Here is a 16796-nt window from a genome sequence, read left to right as displayed (position 1 = left end):
GTAAGTTCTCCCTCAAGCACATCTTGCAGACACAAGTGAATACTCTGTTCACTCGTCCAGATCATCAGTGTTAAAATTTACATACCTGGGATGATTCCCTTCTGTACAGAAATTCTTGAAAACATTATTTTTTTTTTTTACTGGAATTTAAAGTGGGGACGGGAACCATTGAGGTCCAACTAAATTCAGCTATGTTTCTGTATCACAAATTACAAACTACTGCTATCATCACTTCAGTTTTTTTACTGTAGTTTAAAGCTCAATATTACAGAAATGCAAAGTAATCAATCAGAATAATCATTTAGAGAAAATGTTCAGCTACAAACCGTTCAAAGCCATGGATAAAATACGCAATTCCCAAGAGGCAAACTGGGATGCAGAAAAGTTGCAAAAACCCAGTAATACTCTGAAACAATGTAATATTATGTATATATTATATATTTCACTCTTGATTATCCAGTAGCTTTATCCCTGTGGATTACATCTGTTCTCAGGGACCTCAAATCACTGCTGATTGAACAGATTACTATAATCTATTACTAGAATAAATCTCAGAATAGATATTACACTACTACTCAGAAAAAATAAACTCTAAAACTTACTACCACCACTACCACCACCAACAAAGAAACTAGTATGTTGAACATAGCTCTTTAGCTCCTCAAATCTATCATTTGTTATTTATCTCTCTTCTTTCTATATGAGTGACAATGGCTGTATTTTAACGAGAGCGAGAATGGATATAAGGATAGGCAATGAAAAATGAATGTATTAAGCATAATGAGGTTAATGAGGTGTTCAAGCATTTCCTTAATTAAATGGTTGGTGGAAAGAGATACTCTTTCAACAGCTACATAGAACCATTACAACTAGTAGCAGGAGGAGAAAGTGTAGGGGCAAGTCAAGAGAAAGATCTGGTAGTATTCAATATTCAATATAAAATTCAATATTCAATATAAAATTCAGCTGAGCAAGAGCTGCAAATGCCTGGAGGGGAAAAGAAGAAATCATCCCAGATGTTGGCAAGGAAAAACATTTCTATTGTTTTCTAGTAAAAATATTCAAGAAAGCCAACTGGAACTGAAACTCAAATCTATGTACTATATGTAATATATAGTATATAAACTACAGTATCCGTGCAATTTAACTTTAAGATCAACATAATACAATAATCTTAATAACTAGCAAGTAACAAATGAGTAGTTCTGAGTTAAAGTTGAACAGATTTCTCAGCTTTTCCTATATCTGTGGCCACACACTATATGTGCTTAAACATTAAAGATTTAGGTGTATGTGCATCTGTGTTCACCTTTCTTTCAGTATTGTCTGGAACAGTTTTAATATCATATCAGACAATAAAATTAATGACCACAACTAGAAACCTGGTAACACAGTCCAATAGCTTAGTTCTGGCTCTCCAAAGGGATGGGAAAGCTGCGCTCTCTTGGAAGCAAGAGTGAGGTTGCTAGGAAGATGGAAAGAGCAGGAAAGAACAGGGAAGCAGAGGTGTGAAACTGTGACCTGGCCCTTCAGCCACAGATGTTTCATGTGGAGTCAAGTACAGGCTTTTCAAAGCCATTTCATCCATTTTCAAACCCAGCCAGGTGATACATTTCAATGCATGCTGATGACAGGTGTGCATTAGTCCCACACAGTTAGGTCCAAACACAGTCTAGACAACCTTCTATACTCACAATAAAAGGTTTTCTATTTTAGAAGCACATTGCCTATCTTGCCTCTTCAGAAAGGAAATAAATTATTGATTGAACTTATTAAAATGTAGTTTTATGTAAATAAAGTTTTTATTTTAATAACGTCAAATCACAAAGTCTGCTGAGTTGTAAGGGACCCATCAAGGCCATTGAGTCCAACTCCTATGTGCCAGATCTATATCCTTGTGTTCTCCCATGATAACAAATGCAACAGAAGACAGGTTCTCAATAGTTCTGAGAATTCTTTTAATATTTCAACAGAAAAAAAGTAAGACAGCCCTTATATTAATCATCAAAGTGATCAAACAGTCCACTAATAACTGTATGGATTACTTCATAAAGACAGGCTGGGGAAAATAAAACTTGCAAACTGGCTAGAGAGAAGATGACAAAAAGAAAATATCTGTGAGTTCCATACCCAGCAAGCAAACAAAGTCTTTGCATCAGCCCCTACTGGAGATCCCCTGGTGACTTTAGAATGGAGAACAATCAAAAAAACAGAAACAAAAAAATCCAGCAGATGGCTCTAAATGAGGAAAACAGAGACAGGTGACTAACTAGCCTGAGAGAAATAAAAATAAAATGGGAGCAGTGCCACAGTGTTATCATTTTTGTAGAGCCACCTGGAGAGGTAGCAGGCTTATCAATGAATGCCAAAAATGAATAGTACCCATCTGCTCACCCTAATAAATAACCCTTACTAGAAAAAATACAAAGGAATATCATTCCCTCGATACTACTCCGGTTTTCAGCAGACTTGTTTGTTTAAAATATTTATTCGAGTCTTACATGGCTTAACAACTATTTGCTGAGAACACAATAATGCTTTAAGATGACCCTTGGAAGCATGGAGCAAGTCAGCAGCTGTAAGAATTCATGAAAACAGAAAGCTCCAATTTTTTCCTTTTAAACAAGCAAAAGCTCTGCAATTACCACTGCTTTCAAAATGTCTTTAGAAAGATATTTCTGACCAATTGAATGGACTGATAGCAAAACCATGAATGAGAGGCACTTTAAAGTCTGGAAAGTTAGTACTCCTCTGGAGGTAACAGCAGCAGAAAGTATCTCCATTCAGAAAGAACTTCAAGAACCACAGTGTAAGATCAGTTTACCTCTACTGTCCAGCACAAATGGCAAAGAGTAACCGTTCTGCTGTGGGCTGACAAAGGAGATCTGACATGGCTGGAGGTAAACTGAGAAATGCCCAGGTCTCCTGATGTACTGTTACAAAAAGAATGGCATGAAAGAGAAGACTAAAGCAGGCAGATGGGTCTGCCTTCATGAGTTTGAAAGCAAAATCCCTCTTCTTTAGCACTAACCTTTATCAAATCCAACCACTGCTTATGTAATGAAGGTGTAGGAGTATGAACAGAAATCTGAACTTGCTAAAACTGAGACACTTCCAAGCTGGATTTTTGATTCAATGGTGTATTTATTTTTCATAGATGACATACACAACTGGAAAATACCCTGGTCTGTTTAATATCTTCAATTCTACCACCTCCATATAAGCAACATAAGTCTAGATTCACACAAAATTATCCAGAACAGGACAGGCCACTGTACACAGCCTGTATACAGCTACTACCATCTTTGCAAATGTTTCACATAAATGTTTTTGCATTAAATTTTGGCTTCCATATGAGAAAAATATGACAGAATTAAACTTAAAATATGCATATACAAATGTGTATGAAGGGAAAGAAGAACACAACAGAAAACAATTCTGAGGAGACAGAAGCCACAAGATGTGAGCAAGCATGCATCCACATAGGCCAGTGTTCTGTAAATGTACACATGGAGTCAGAGCTCCTTCATAATTCCTACAACAGATTTTTAAAAACTCCCAAACAGCACTTCACCAAAACAAAGCCAGCAGGTACTGCACTGGTCCCTACAGACTCAAGCACCTTTACCAAGTACCAGCTGGCTCTTCCAGCTGAATCACAAAAGACAACACTACATGCACACTATTTCTGCTGCTTTGTCTTAGCATGAACACACAGTTAAGTAATAAAAATCCACCAACACAATTTCGTTCACCTGTCAACTGACCCACACTTTTTGAAATAATAAGAGCAGGAATTTCTCTGATACAAAACCAAACAGAAGGCTCAGTTTAAATCCAAACAAACAAAGCCTTCAAACAAAGAAAACAAACTTTCAAGGATTTTAACTGTAGCATTTTCCATGCAACATTCCCTTTCTAGTCCAACTAAAACAGCTGGGTTTTTGGGTTTTATAAATAAGCATTTTTATGAAACACTTGCAGCAAAGCCTGAATCACTGAAAATCTGAATGCGAAACATCCTTACATTTTAACTTCTGTTATAAAAATTAGCCAGGATAAAATTTAAAGCTTTTATAATGTTACTCATTCAATGTTAGCAGCAAAATATTCCTTCTATTCCCTCCTTCTGTTGACTGCATCTTATATTTAAAACATGTCTGTTTCAATACGAGTAAGGTCCATTGCTATGGCAGATTGATTTTGCCCAGACTACAGGAATGAACTAGAAGGCCACAGCCTTCTCCTGACATCTTTGAGAATTGTACAAAATAAATTCTTTAAAGATACAATATATGTTCTCATTTTATCAAACATTAAACTGTTCTCATTGTGATAAGAAAAAAGCATGCCTGTAAGTGGTATCACTCCACTGACACCATTTCATATCCTTTTTATAATGGTCTTCTGAGGACCTCACAGAGGAGAGCATCCTGCCTCTAGCATGCACAACACTGAAATATAGTTTAAAAGAAATTTTAATCACCTAATCAGACATATTCCTAAACTTTGATCTTTGAAAACTTTTTACTTTAAGGCTAAAAACCTGCATTAAAAAAAAAAAACAAAAACAAAAACAAAAAAAAAACACAAACAAAAAAACCCAAAAAAAACCCCCACTAAGTTTAATAATTTTCTTTTAAAATTGGCTAGTTAGTAAAGATTACTCTACCCAGACCTGAAAACATTTCAGGATTGTAGAATTTAGACTCAAAAATCTCCCTAGGAACAAACATTTCTATTTGTCTCAGTGGAAGCAGGTTCAGCTTTTGATCTTTTATGACTCCTCTTTGACATTAAATTTTATCACACATGGGACCTTAAATTGTTCCAGCTTTAACTGATCTTTTTTTTCTTGAACACATCCAGAATTATTTGGTATCTGCTCACTTCATTGTAAAAGCAAATTTTTTCGTCCCTTACCTCTCCACCCAGGTTACCAGACTAAGTAATGGTCACCGAAAATAAAACTTGCTAACTTGCTCACCCATAAAAATAACACTTCTGGAAACTCTAATTTATAGAAGTACAAGCAGAAGATGGATCCATTCCAAATTAAGTATCTGAATCAGAGCCTAAAGGGCCAGTAGTTATAAAATGGTCTTAATTTCATGTAAACAGAGCAATCAATAGGTAATCAACAACACAGTAAGTACAAAATCTCAATTTTGTTATGTACCATCGAATCTTTTTAATAAATTCATCTTGGCTTCCTTCTACTAACAAATACAAGTAGTTGGGAAAAAATGGCTTTAAAAGTATGATATCTACTCACTTAAAAAGATTTCTTCCTAAGAAAGTAGACCTATGAAGTGGAATTATTTTAGCCACACTGGAAGAACAAATTAAATGGATGAAATCTTTGCTGATGTTGGCACTAGGTTACTTCAATTCCCACTCTAAGTCAGGAACACCAGAGTTTTTCCAGGACATCAGACCTAATGCTGGCAAAATCCAGCCAGCCTGCTATCAGACAGGTGAAACAGACTGTTCTCTGCCATAATATACCAGAAATCAACTTGTGTCAACTGAATCAAGGGTGTTTGGTTTTGCTTTTGAGCTGTGTATCTACTCTAAGGGTGTGAATCTAATTATTTGGCCCTACTGTAGTATGCTAGGGGGAGTTCTGCTTAAATAACCCTGCTGGTTTTCCTGGCTGGCTTGAAAAATCAAGAAACTTCTGTGAGCAAAGCAAACAAATGCACAAACCAAACCAGATGCTCTTGATGCACAGTAGATGAGGGTTTTCAGCAACCTAAATGCCCTTAATTATTTTCAAGCAAATAAGTCATCTGGGTAAAGCTGTTTGTTGCAGTAAAGGTTGTGCAGTCCTCTGTCGAAGTAATCTCATCTTGGAACATTTGGCATTTCATTGACAAAATAAATAGAGCATTTTTTTCTTCCAACTAGGAAAAAGAAAGTGAAGTCATAAAGAGAACCCAAAACTATATTTTTCTGTAGCACCTAGAGAAGGCACTAAAAGGAGGTTTTCAAGTTTTTCATGCCACTTGTAAGATATTCTGTTACTACTAAGCCATGCCAGAGAGCTCTCTTGTTGCAAGAAGCAGCAGACCCTTGGTCAGCCAAGACCCTTTAGCCCTGAATATTCAAGAATCAGCTTTTTAAAAGTACTTACGTTTATTTATTATCTTATATAAGAAGGGATTATGATGCTTGTAAGGCAAGGCCACTTGCGTTACACAGCAGTCATCAGTGCCTGGTGCACATTTATCCCCCAAGCTGCGGTATACTTGTACCTAGGAATTTATTTTCAGATCACCAGAGAACTCTCAAGAATTACCACAGAAAACTTTCTACAGAAATGTTGCTTCACATCTTGCTTTGTTTATGCTCTGTCTTGCTGTGAGGGTAAAAGCTGAGTTCCAAATGCAAATCACAGATTGTAAATATCAGAAGGTGCTAGATGTGTCATCAGAAGGGAACCTCTAACAGCAACTATCAGCAGGAAGTATAACCACAGTTTGCTAAAAATTCTGTATTCACATCTGACGATGACATCTTTATATAGTATCATCAGTGATGCACTGAACGGGTAGAGTTGGACTGTATGGTGCTTATCTTTGGTTCTAGTGATACCACATTTTAAGAGTGATGTATAGTAAGACATAATTTCACAATGTATATATATTACCTATACATGCTTTGCCTCAAAAAACTCTACTAGCTTTTTATTTTAATTTTTATACAGCACCTCATGTTTCAAGGAACGGAAAACAATTCAATATGAAATCACGAGCATTATTTTTAAAATCAAAGTACTTCTAATACTTTCAGGAACAGAATAAGGTTACCTAAGTGCAGATCCTGGCTTGACCATGCACACCTGAGGCAGATGGTTTGGCTGCAATGGTGGGATGGGGAGGCCATGTGTTTGTGTGTTTTCTGCAGGTGTGCACATGGGGAATGTGGACTGCAAGAAACATATCCTATTCTATCAAACCACTTCAAGTTGCCATTTGTCCATGTACTGTAATGCTTGAGGAATCAAATTTGCATCCGATGGCCCACTCTACTAATTGTTGAAGCATAGATTGGAATATTTTCACAGCTCAAAAAATCTTTGACACATACAGAAAATACAGCGAGACACTGTATGGAGCATTTCTCCACCATATTTTGGAGTTGCAGTAATTTTCCCTGGAATGGGAAAAGCAGATACCCAATTCTCAAACTGGGTAATTAACTACTGCTCACCTCTTGCTGGTGACAGATACCACAAAGGAGCAGCTTTATCAGTACTAATGGAAGATTAGAAAAATGAAATTTCAAACACCTTCACAAAATTGCAGGGCTGACAAAATGAACAGCACAAAATAGAGTTTGTGCTGATGCAATAAAGAGTTTATTCAGGATGCATAAGCCCTCTCTTTTGGCTGAGAAATTCCAATTTAGTAATCTTAGAAAGAAGTATGAGCTCCAGGATAATATGAACCTGATACAAAGAACTCAGTGGCTTAACAACTAGAATTCTCTTCCCCATCAAAGACACTCACATCATGCACAACCTTGCCTAAAATTTCAGTTACAAGTCCTGCAGAGAATTAAAACATCAGTTACAGTGAAGGTCTGTCTCCCATTTTCTAACTTCTTATGGCAAATACAGTGTACTGAGGAGCAAAACTCCCACAAGGAAAGCAAAGCTTAACGACAGTAAGAGAGGGACGGTCCCAGAACTAAGCTTAGGGATGACTCTTAAAGATAACCCCCGGACCAATCTCCTTTAGAAATTAATACAAGCTTTACATCTGTACATCACAGAACTACAGGACCATATAATAATTTGGGTTCAAAGAGACCACTGGAAGTGGCCTAGTTCAAAACCCTGTCAAAAGAAGGTCACTCAGGGAGTTCCCTAGTTGGGTTTTAAAGTCTCCAGCAGAAGAGTTTCAAGAACTTCTCTGGGCAAGCTAATTATGGCTCATTTGGATTTAGTGCTCTCCCCACCATGAGTTCTTCATACAGAAAGATCCACACAAAACAACTCCTTGCTAACACACAAAAGCAAACCTAGAGTTGTCCTAACTGATATTTTCAAAAAGGGAAAAAGGGCAGATATTATATGTGCAAAAGCTGGGAAAGAATAAAGGTTCACAACTCACAGAAAAGGAAATCTCACACTTAATACAAGGCAGAAAAGTTGATAGGTTTATGACAAGCTATTGTGTATACTTTTCCAGATGATCGTAACATGTTGACAGCTTTAAAGAAGCAGCTGTGTTACTTTAAAGTTTATTGTCTAAGTAGCCTCCTCCCTCTGCAGCAATCTAACAGTTTACATTTGCAGTTGATTATAACTTCTATTATGTTCCAGTATTTGCTAATCATCCCAGAGACTGAAAAACAGCATCATTTGTCTCAAGCTCTCTCCTGTAGACACACTATTCTTCAAAAAGTCTAAAAGACAACATACGCAATGTTTTCTCTTAAAGCATCTATTCTCAGTTCTTTTAAAATATTTCAGACACCATTATTCTATCTTCCTCTTCTGTAAGATGTGTCAGCCAACAGAACATAATTCAATCTCAGGTTTACAGTAAGCTTTCTTTTGCAAGCAGCAGAACTAGCCAAAGTTTATTTCCTCTGTGTTTGGAGGCAAAGTTAGGTTGCAGATTCAGTAGTAAGGGACAAATTCATCCTGCTACCTCTCCTTTGGCTATGGAGAGTATACGGTTTATCTCCTTCATAAAGCCCTTTATTCTCCCACACCACCTGTACCTTGCTGTCTTTGCTGACCCAGATATTCTGTGTGAAATTTAACTGAAGTGGAAAAAAGAGGGCTGACAGCAGATGCACAAATGCCATCTTCAAGACATAATTTCCTTAGGCCTTTATGCTTAAAACCTGGAATTTTTAAGAAAAGTATTAAATTCAACTTAACAGTGTCTTCAAAAAGTGACGGCAAAACATCACACCCAGCAACAGCTTAAGTGGAAGTAGCACTCTGGTTCTCAAAAATGATACAATTTTAGCCTATTCTCACTGATAAAGGTCATTGCTAAAGCAATCTGCCACTCTGGGGGTAGATTACACTTACATACATCCACTTCACTTCTTCCATATCATTCATCCAGGATAGTCCCTGCTTTCACTGGGCTGCAACACATTTAAGTGTGAACAGATTGATTAACAACCAGAAATCTGAAACAAGCTGCCACTGCATTTCACTATAGATGAGCAGGGATTACTGGAGAGACTTTGTAGAGTCAAAGCATACGTGCACAGGGGGGCTGTGCAACGCAAACTGCGCATTTCAGTATGGGCAGTCCTGGGCAGAAGACACAGTCACTGCTTTTTAAGAGTTTTCTTTTTCAAAAGTGTTGGAAATATGACAGCAAAGACGACAGTTTGTTTTTTTTTTGAAACAGTAGAAACACAGAGGAAACAATACACACAGAAAAACACACAGAAACAATAAGTTATTTCAGAGCCAGAGAAGTTGATGAACTGACATATTCAAGCACAAGAAACCAAATCCCAACTCCTAATCAACAGAGGCCAGACAACTGTTTTCAATTATATCCTAGAAATTCTTGTGGCAGACATCAAAAAGAAGGTTTATGACAGAATAAGAAAAGTTTTCCCAACTTGTGCAATAATATCTTGATTTTTTAACTATGCTTCTCAAAATATATAACAAGCAAGACAGGATATCTTATACATTAAGTAATACATTAAACAGTATTTTTCTACTTTTAATTCTGACACCAAGAAAGTAGACCGTGTATACATTTTATTTGCCTGTTTCTCAGATTTGTACCTTAAAAATATTGCTTTCCTTCTAAAAGGAGTTACTTAATTTTAGTGAAACAAAGGCAAATGAGAAAAAATATTTGCTTACCAACATCCCTTCTCAATTGCAAATGCAGAAGTAGCAATATAAACTCATCAATCAGCAGCTAGAAACATATAAAACAAATAAATACTTAGATCACGTACTTAATTCCTTTTCTGTTGTCTGGATCACTCCCTCAAGTATACAAATAATTTTATGATACACTCCAAAATCATTGTAGATGATAAACAATAACACATCAGCATGGCTTAAGCATATGCCATGCTTATTTGAGAAAGCAATGTCTACCACAAAAAGTTCTGCCTATGCTATGTGTTATGTTGCAGTTGCTGCAGAATGTTTTCCTGTAAAGTGGTAGAGAAAAAACCTGAGCATCATACAGTATAAGTATTTAATGCTGTATAGTACAGTATTTAATGCTGCTTCAGTAACTCTTAAATGCCCTTGAGAAAAAAAACAAGGTTCCTTTAAATATTTTTTGACACAGACCTAATCTTTTCAGGTGAGTTTTCATTGACAGGTATGTAACTGACACCTTAGAGAATTCTTATTTATTGTGCTACAAACTACCCAAAGTATAAGCAAACCCAAGTGGCAGATTTATGGCTAGTTACACAACTGCTAAATTGAGAAACTGTGGTGTTAGCTTATAAGCCTTTCTCCCTTGATTTTTATACTATTCCTATTTATGTTACTAATCCATAAGAAGCCTGTTAGATTTCATAAACATTTAGACTGTAAATCATTCAGATTCCCATCAGGGTCTGCGAAAGCAAACAGGACACACCTACATGGCATCTCTGTGTCCAGTGTCAAGACCCACAGCCAGCTCCCACCACCCCTCCTCTCTTGTCCCAAGCCAGACCTTAACTTCACCAACTGCCCCAGGAAAAGCATTGGGGCAGCTCACCTAATAAAGAACAATACAGGAAGGAACAAGGTGATAGAAATCTGGTTCAGGGTAAAAACATTTCAAATGCTTCAGAAAAGAAATTTAGCGATTCTGAACTATGACTGTCCAACAACTCTGCCTACAAACCTGCCCTTAGCAAAGGAGTTTTCTCTGGTTGCTTCTCAAACTTGCAGAAATGTAAAGGTATCCCAACATGAAGCTGCACTGTTTTACGTAATTAAAAAAAAAAAATAAATGACAGCATTGATAGAGATGCCATCAATGTGATCCATGATAAAAAATATACTCTATTGGATAATTAAACATTTGCTATTAAAGAACCTCATTGCTCTGAGTCAAAGAGAACCTATCAAAACTGCATTTTTAACCCTTAATGTTAAATATAACATCTGGGGGAGGAAAGGAATTAGTGTATTTCAAAATTAGACATAGAATAAACCTACAATTTGCTCACTTTTCCAGAATACAAATATTTTCAAAGACATAGAAATAGATCTGTTTTAAGTGTAATGAATAAAAGATGAGCTTATCATTATAAATAAAGGAAGAAAAAGAGGTTTAGCATAAAATGTCTCTTTTAAATGGAGGTCCACCACTAGGAAAGTCAACTGTGAGTACTTCTGCACTTGCCATATCATAGACAAACAAATATATTGGTTTATGTAATTTCCATCTCAGTAGGTAAGGAACTAGAAAGCCAACATCCCAGCATTTCCTGAGCTTGCTACTAATTAAATCATATGCATACTGGTTTAATCCAAGGATGATCAAAGTGAATGAAAAAAAAATTTCAATTTAATTCAATGAACTGTGGATCAGTTCCAGACATCTAGCTGCTACTCCATCCTCTTTCTTCTTTATCAAAAAGTACTCCAACAGTGTGAAAGTGAAGAGGACTCCATATGAGTCTACAGATTTTGTGATTCTGTATTTCCCCTCAGATCTGAATTTTAAATTAATTATTTGACAGTTGACTACATTGCATAAAATTAAGTAATCTTTTCCATGAAGGTGAATTAGAGGCTCCTCCATGTTTGGAAGGAAAACTGACTGCTAATATTACTGTTATATCAATGGCTTTAAAAGATTTCAACTGTCTCTTTCACAAAAATACACATCCATTATAAATTTATTTATGTGTTCCACTGTTCACCCCTGCAACTATATATTGCCATACCTGAGCATGTAAAATGTTAGTCCAATGTACTGGAAATAGGGCACAAAATTTATAAGGCTTTCTAAGATTAACAGAAAGACAACTTAATGTCATTTAAAGAAAAATAAAAAAAGAATCAGTGCTCATATCAAATATCTATTTCTAGTTACATTTGAAATGCAATGTCACTATTGCCAAACAACTTCAGTAAACTGGACATAACATTTATGAAACCTATCTGAATAGCCTTTGCTTCAATTCTTACAAGCAATGTTTTTCACATTCTCTTTTTTAATAAATATTTGTATTAAATATTATAATTTAATTTTAGCATCTCAAAACTCATCTCCCAGTGCCATCCACGTGCTTTGTAGCCATGGTTTCAGCAAATGTCCTTTCAAATCAGCCTAAAGGCTCTTATTTCTTTAAAACAGAGCTGGGCAGGAGTTGCTCTAAAATCTTTATTTGGAAATTTAATATATGCATCACTTTTAATAGCCACTGCATGATGTCTCAAATGCAATGAGTATCACACAGGAAATTAAATTTAAAAAAAATAATCTTTCCTGTTCAAGAATCAACAGTCAATTAAATAAAAACTGAAGCTGTCAGTTTTCAACAGGAAGAATAGTGTCTATGCCTGAAACTTCACTTTCCATCTAAAAATGGTGTTTTGACATAGTCCCAGTAACATTTATGTATCCAGCTCTGCCTAGTTGTCCACCTCATATCTTTTATATTCTAAGACAGATTTAGACAGATTTCAAGCATTTCCTGTTGGAAAGGGCTTTTTTTTTTAAATCATCAGCTCCTTCTGTTTCATGCTGGAGAAACACACTAATACCAATGGGAAGGGAATGGTGCTACTACAGCTACTACTCAGGTTTCCTTCACTGTACCTACTCAGAAGCCCTAGACAACTCTGCTGTGCCACTGGGAACTTCATGAGCAGGAAGTCAGAGTTGCACAATTTTATTCCCATGCAAGGCAAAATCATCTCTCATGGAGCCCGAAAATCCTGAACCAGGATGTGAAATGATCTCCCAGTCCGCTTGCCCCTTCTCTCTCAACCACTGTGTGAGATGAAAGAGATATAAAGAGAGTGATGTCAGAAAATGATGACTGAAATCCCTGCTGTCTTTCTTCTGTTTCTCTTTGACAGGGAAGTTTTCTGCAGAGACACGTTTAGGCATCCAATTAAAACCAATGTTAGCAGGGCTTTTTTACTGGATCCAGACATGTAAGAAATGGTCAGCCCTTGCCTGAGTACAGCATAGTTACAGGATAACAGATTTACAGTTTAAGGTACAATGAGTGAAACCTGAGTCCTATAAATTTACCCACCTGCTAATACAGCTCTTGAGGGAAAAAGAGATATGCTCCAGCTCATTCTCCTTAATAAGAGCCCACCGTCTTTGAAATGTTAAATGGGACCTACTAAGAAGAAAATTCTATTTGCTGAAACACTTTTTCTTACATAATGTGAAAACCTTTACTGTTTTTGTACAATTTCCTATCACTGAAGCTCTTTTCTATTGAGTGAGTGAAATAGAAATCAACCACCAGATGGTTTTTATTGTCCCATGTGTGTGTTAGTGGCTTAGGCTGTTGTGTTCTGTTGCTGTGGTCTAGAAGCAGAAGACCCCTTCATCTCTCAAGAACTATTAACCCAAAGCCTTAAGCTAGAATTGCAAATATATGCCATGTTACAGATAACAAAATTTGTTTAGAAACTCTGTATCATCATTTACATTTGATTCCAAATCACATGGACTGCAAACAAGAGAAAAGCATGAAAAAAAAAAAGAAACAAAAGTGTAGGGAAAAGGAGCTAGCCTACAGAGAGTGCAGTATTAACTTGCATGTTGTAAAAACCCAAAAGAACTCACCACATCAGTTTCTAAATGACACAGTTCATTCCAACCCATTTAACCTACACAAAACACTGGACTCTCGTGAACAGCAAAATTTGAAAACAATACAGATAGCTCTACCAGCAAGTCTCACACAGTCACAGTATCTGTCTCAACACAGCTGGTCTCACAACAAAACAAATTTCACAAGGTGAAACAAAAATGAAGTCAGATTGCACTGCTAAACATTTTAAGTTTGCTTTCCTTTACCCTGGTCTTTTTAACAAACTTATTTACTCTATTTACATATTTATTTTTCAACTACTTTGCTATTATTTCCTTGATTCCAGAGCTAAAATTGACTACAGGCGAATGGATAATGCACCTTTTCTAAATCCCACACGACTGTCAAGCCTGTGACTGCCTCCTCAGTCTTCCAATACACAGCTGAGCTGCAAGATGAAATATTTATTTTGCTCCTTTAAGGACAAGTGTACCCAAGAAGACACTCAAGAATTAACCACCAAGCCAACCTCCATCAACCAGCTTAAAATTTTTACCTTGCATATTCTACAGTTATGAATGTATATGGGTCACCAAAAGATAGAAAACCTGATTTGCAAAATCCTACTTATGTTATGAAACATTTTCTGTAACTGCAGCTAAATAAATACATTCATTATGTTTAAAGCCTAAGGGTAAAAAAAGTAGTCTTTTCCTTACAAATACTTCAACTGCAACAACTGACACTGAATTATAAACAATGCCGATGATAAATATTCATTATAAATATAAGCTCCATCAATTTAAAGTTCTACCTATTCATATAAATGTAAGTCAAACTTTAAAATGCATTTGATCAATCCTGTTATAATTTCCTGATACAACTGTACCATGGTTTTGCTAAACGTTTAGAGCCAGGATTAATTCATATGTATTCAGGCAAACCTACCTCACAACACTGTATTAGATTACATCTGAACATGACTGCCTTTAAAGCATTTCAGAGGTGCTGACATCTCCAATAACTTGTTAAAGAAGAACTAGTTCCAACATATTCTGTAGCAAGCAAAGCAAGTCAAGCATGACTTAAAACACAGATTTATATTGTGTCTCCATGCAGTCCTGCTACCACGCTACCACCAGATTAAAAACATAGGCTTTTAGGTATCACACTAAAAAGAACAAGACTAGTATTGCTAACTTATTTCTTTGTCATTAATGCTAGAAAATGAGAAACACTTGAGCTCACAGCTTTCTAGGATAATGGGTTCCCAAGTAGCTTCCTGTTTTAACATCTGTGATGTTCCTGGGCAACATCTCCTTAAGACTGGCTAATGTTGATATACTCACTCTAGACAAAGCCCAGTTCAAAGAACAAAAGAAAATCTCTGTTTGAAAGCCCTTGAGAAAGCCACTTATTTTAATTATGTCAGAGAACTCTTCTGTGACACCAGACATTTACAAGTCCCATTTTCCTCCACAAGCCTCAGTGAAAGAAAACTTAAGATAGAACTCAGAATCCACATCTCAGACTATGCCACAGAAGTGTGTGTGTATATATATATATGTGTGTGTGTGTGTGTATTTAAGACTAAACACAGAAGTATTTGTCCATCTAGTCTTTATATACCAAAGGCAACATCCTCTCATCTTTCATTCTGAGCCAAGACATACACATGGACAAGGTGAAAAATGATATGAAAGTCAGGGAAGTAAAGAAAATAACAATATTAAAGAATCAAGTTTTTATTATTAATGAAGAATAAAATGTTATTATAGCTTAAGGTCACATATGACAAAACAATCTTCAGTTAATGCCACATCTGTTACATACTGAGAGAATCAAAATTAAAACATAATAATTGTTTTGTTTTCTTTAAAACCATCTGTAGAATTGCAATTTGCCACATGCTGAAAGATTATGTTCCACACAGGCCCAGCAGGGTCTGCCACTCAGGGTCAGGACTGAGACCCCAGAGGACACTGGGGTCAAATGAACTCCAAATATCTGGTAACAAAATTGGATTTGGTAGAATCTGCAATATCTCTTAAATTTAGTTTATTAAAAAAGGAATCCTTTAAATAACAACTCAGGAAGTCTGACAAAGTAACTGGAATAAACATGGTGTTCCTATATACACACTTCAAGTCTATCCAGCAGTTTCTGTTTGTAGAATGAATACTACATTAAGAATATAACCTATCACAACAAATCAGAAATACAATGGCAGTATAAAAATAAGATACATAGCAAGTGGAAGGGGAAGGTGGAACAAGAACCACAATCTGTGCAGGGAGGAAGAGGGACAGAAGGGAAACAGAAAAAGTTAACCTCTTTCAAGCCACATCTATGTGTTTAGAACAACATTCTTTCATAAAACTTGACTAAGTTAGGATGCCAACATAAAAAGCAAGCAGCTATTTTAAGCTCAACAAACATATATAGAACCAATATTTAATTACCTCTTCAATATGTGATAGTTTTACATGTGCAATACCATATCTGTCCATTTTACAATACTACCTTCCCATGGGAAGAGCTGGTGTAATGCACTATGCAATTTTCACACTGTAAGTAATTAGTATAATAAAATCAAAGTTAAAACGAATGTTGAAAAAAAGCTGTGTTCATAGTCAAAGTAAGAAAGCATTTGCATAAAAAATTATGCAAACTCTCTCAAAAGTAAGAACACTCTCAGTCAAGGTCTTGAAAACTTTCTTGGAGATCAAATCAATTTTGAAATCCTACATACACACACACAAACCAAAAAGTACTATTAAATCTGTGTGAGGACCTGATAATTTGTTGTTTATCTGTCTTCTCCGTTTTAGACATCTACTTCACCAGGATCACTTCCAAAAAAGGAAAAAGTTAAACAATAATTAAAATCAAGTGCATAAACATGAATTAAAGTAAATTAAGCATGTGTACCACCAGGTTAAAACAAATCCACAGACAAACAAAATAAAACAACAGCAACAACAACAAAAATCTCCACAACCTGACCTTGGTCAAAACCAATACTAGGCTACAAAAAATACCTGAAAAAGTTAATC

At 36.0% G+C, this 16796-nt stretch overlaps 1 protein-coding gene across 30 annotated transcripts in view; it reads right to left on the bottom strand.

Moving 5' to 3' along the window:
* The window catches only part of FARS2 (phenylalanyl-tRNA synthetase 2, mitochondrial), a 229039-nt gene that overhangs the window by 204732 nt on the left and 7511 nt on the right, over nucleotides 1-16796 (bottom strand). For 4 of the 30 annotated variants that reach the window (XM_085573472.1, XM_085573481.1, XM_085573482.1 and 1 more), the window contains one exon: nucleotides 16535-16592. The exons of 24 other annotated variants lie outside the window; for them this stretch is intronic. The gene's annotated coding sequence lies outside the window, so the exon portion shown is untranslated. Of the gene's footprint in view, nucleotides 1-9859; nucleotides 9918-16534; nucleotides 16593-16796 lie in introns of all 30 variants that reach the window. 2 more of the 30 variants (XM_085573471.1, XM_085573480.1) reach the window with 1 other exon arrangement.

The sequence above is a fragment of the Lonchura striata genome, chromosome 2 (genome assembly GCF_050655825.1).
Source record: "Lonchura striata isolate lonStrDom1 chromosome 2, ASM5065582v1, whole genome shotgun sequence".
In the NCBI taxonomy this organism is placed as follows: Eukaryota; Metazoa; Chordata; class Aves; order Passeriformes; family Estrildidae; genus Lonchura; species Lonchura striata.
Note: the sequence above shows the minus strand (reverse complement) of the source record. Positions and strands in the feature narration are given on the sequence as shown.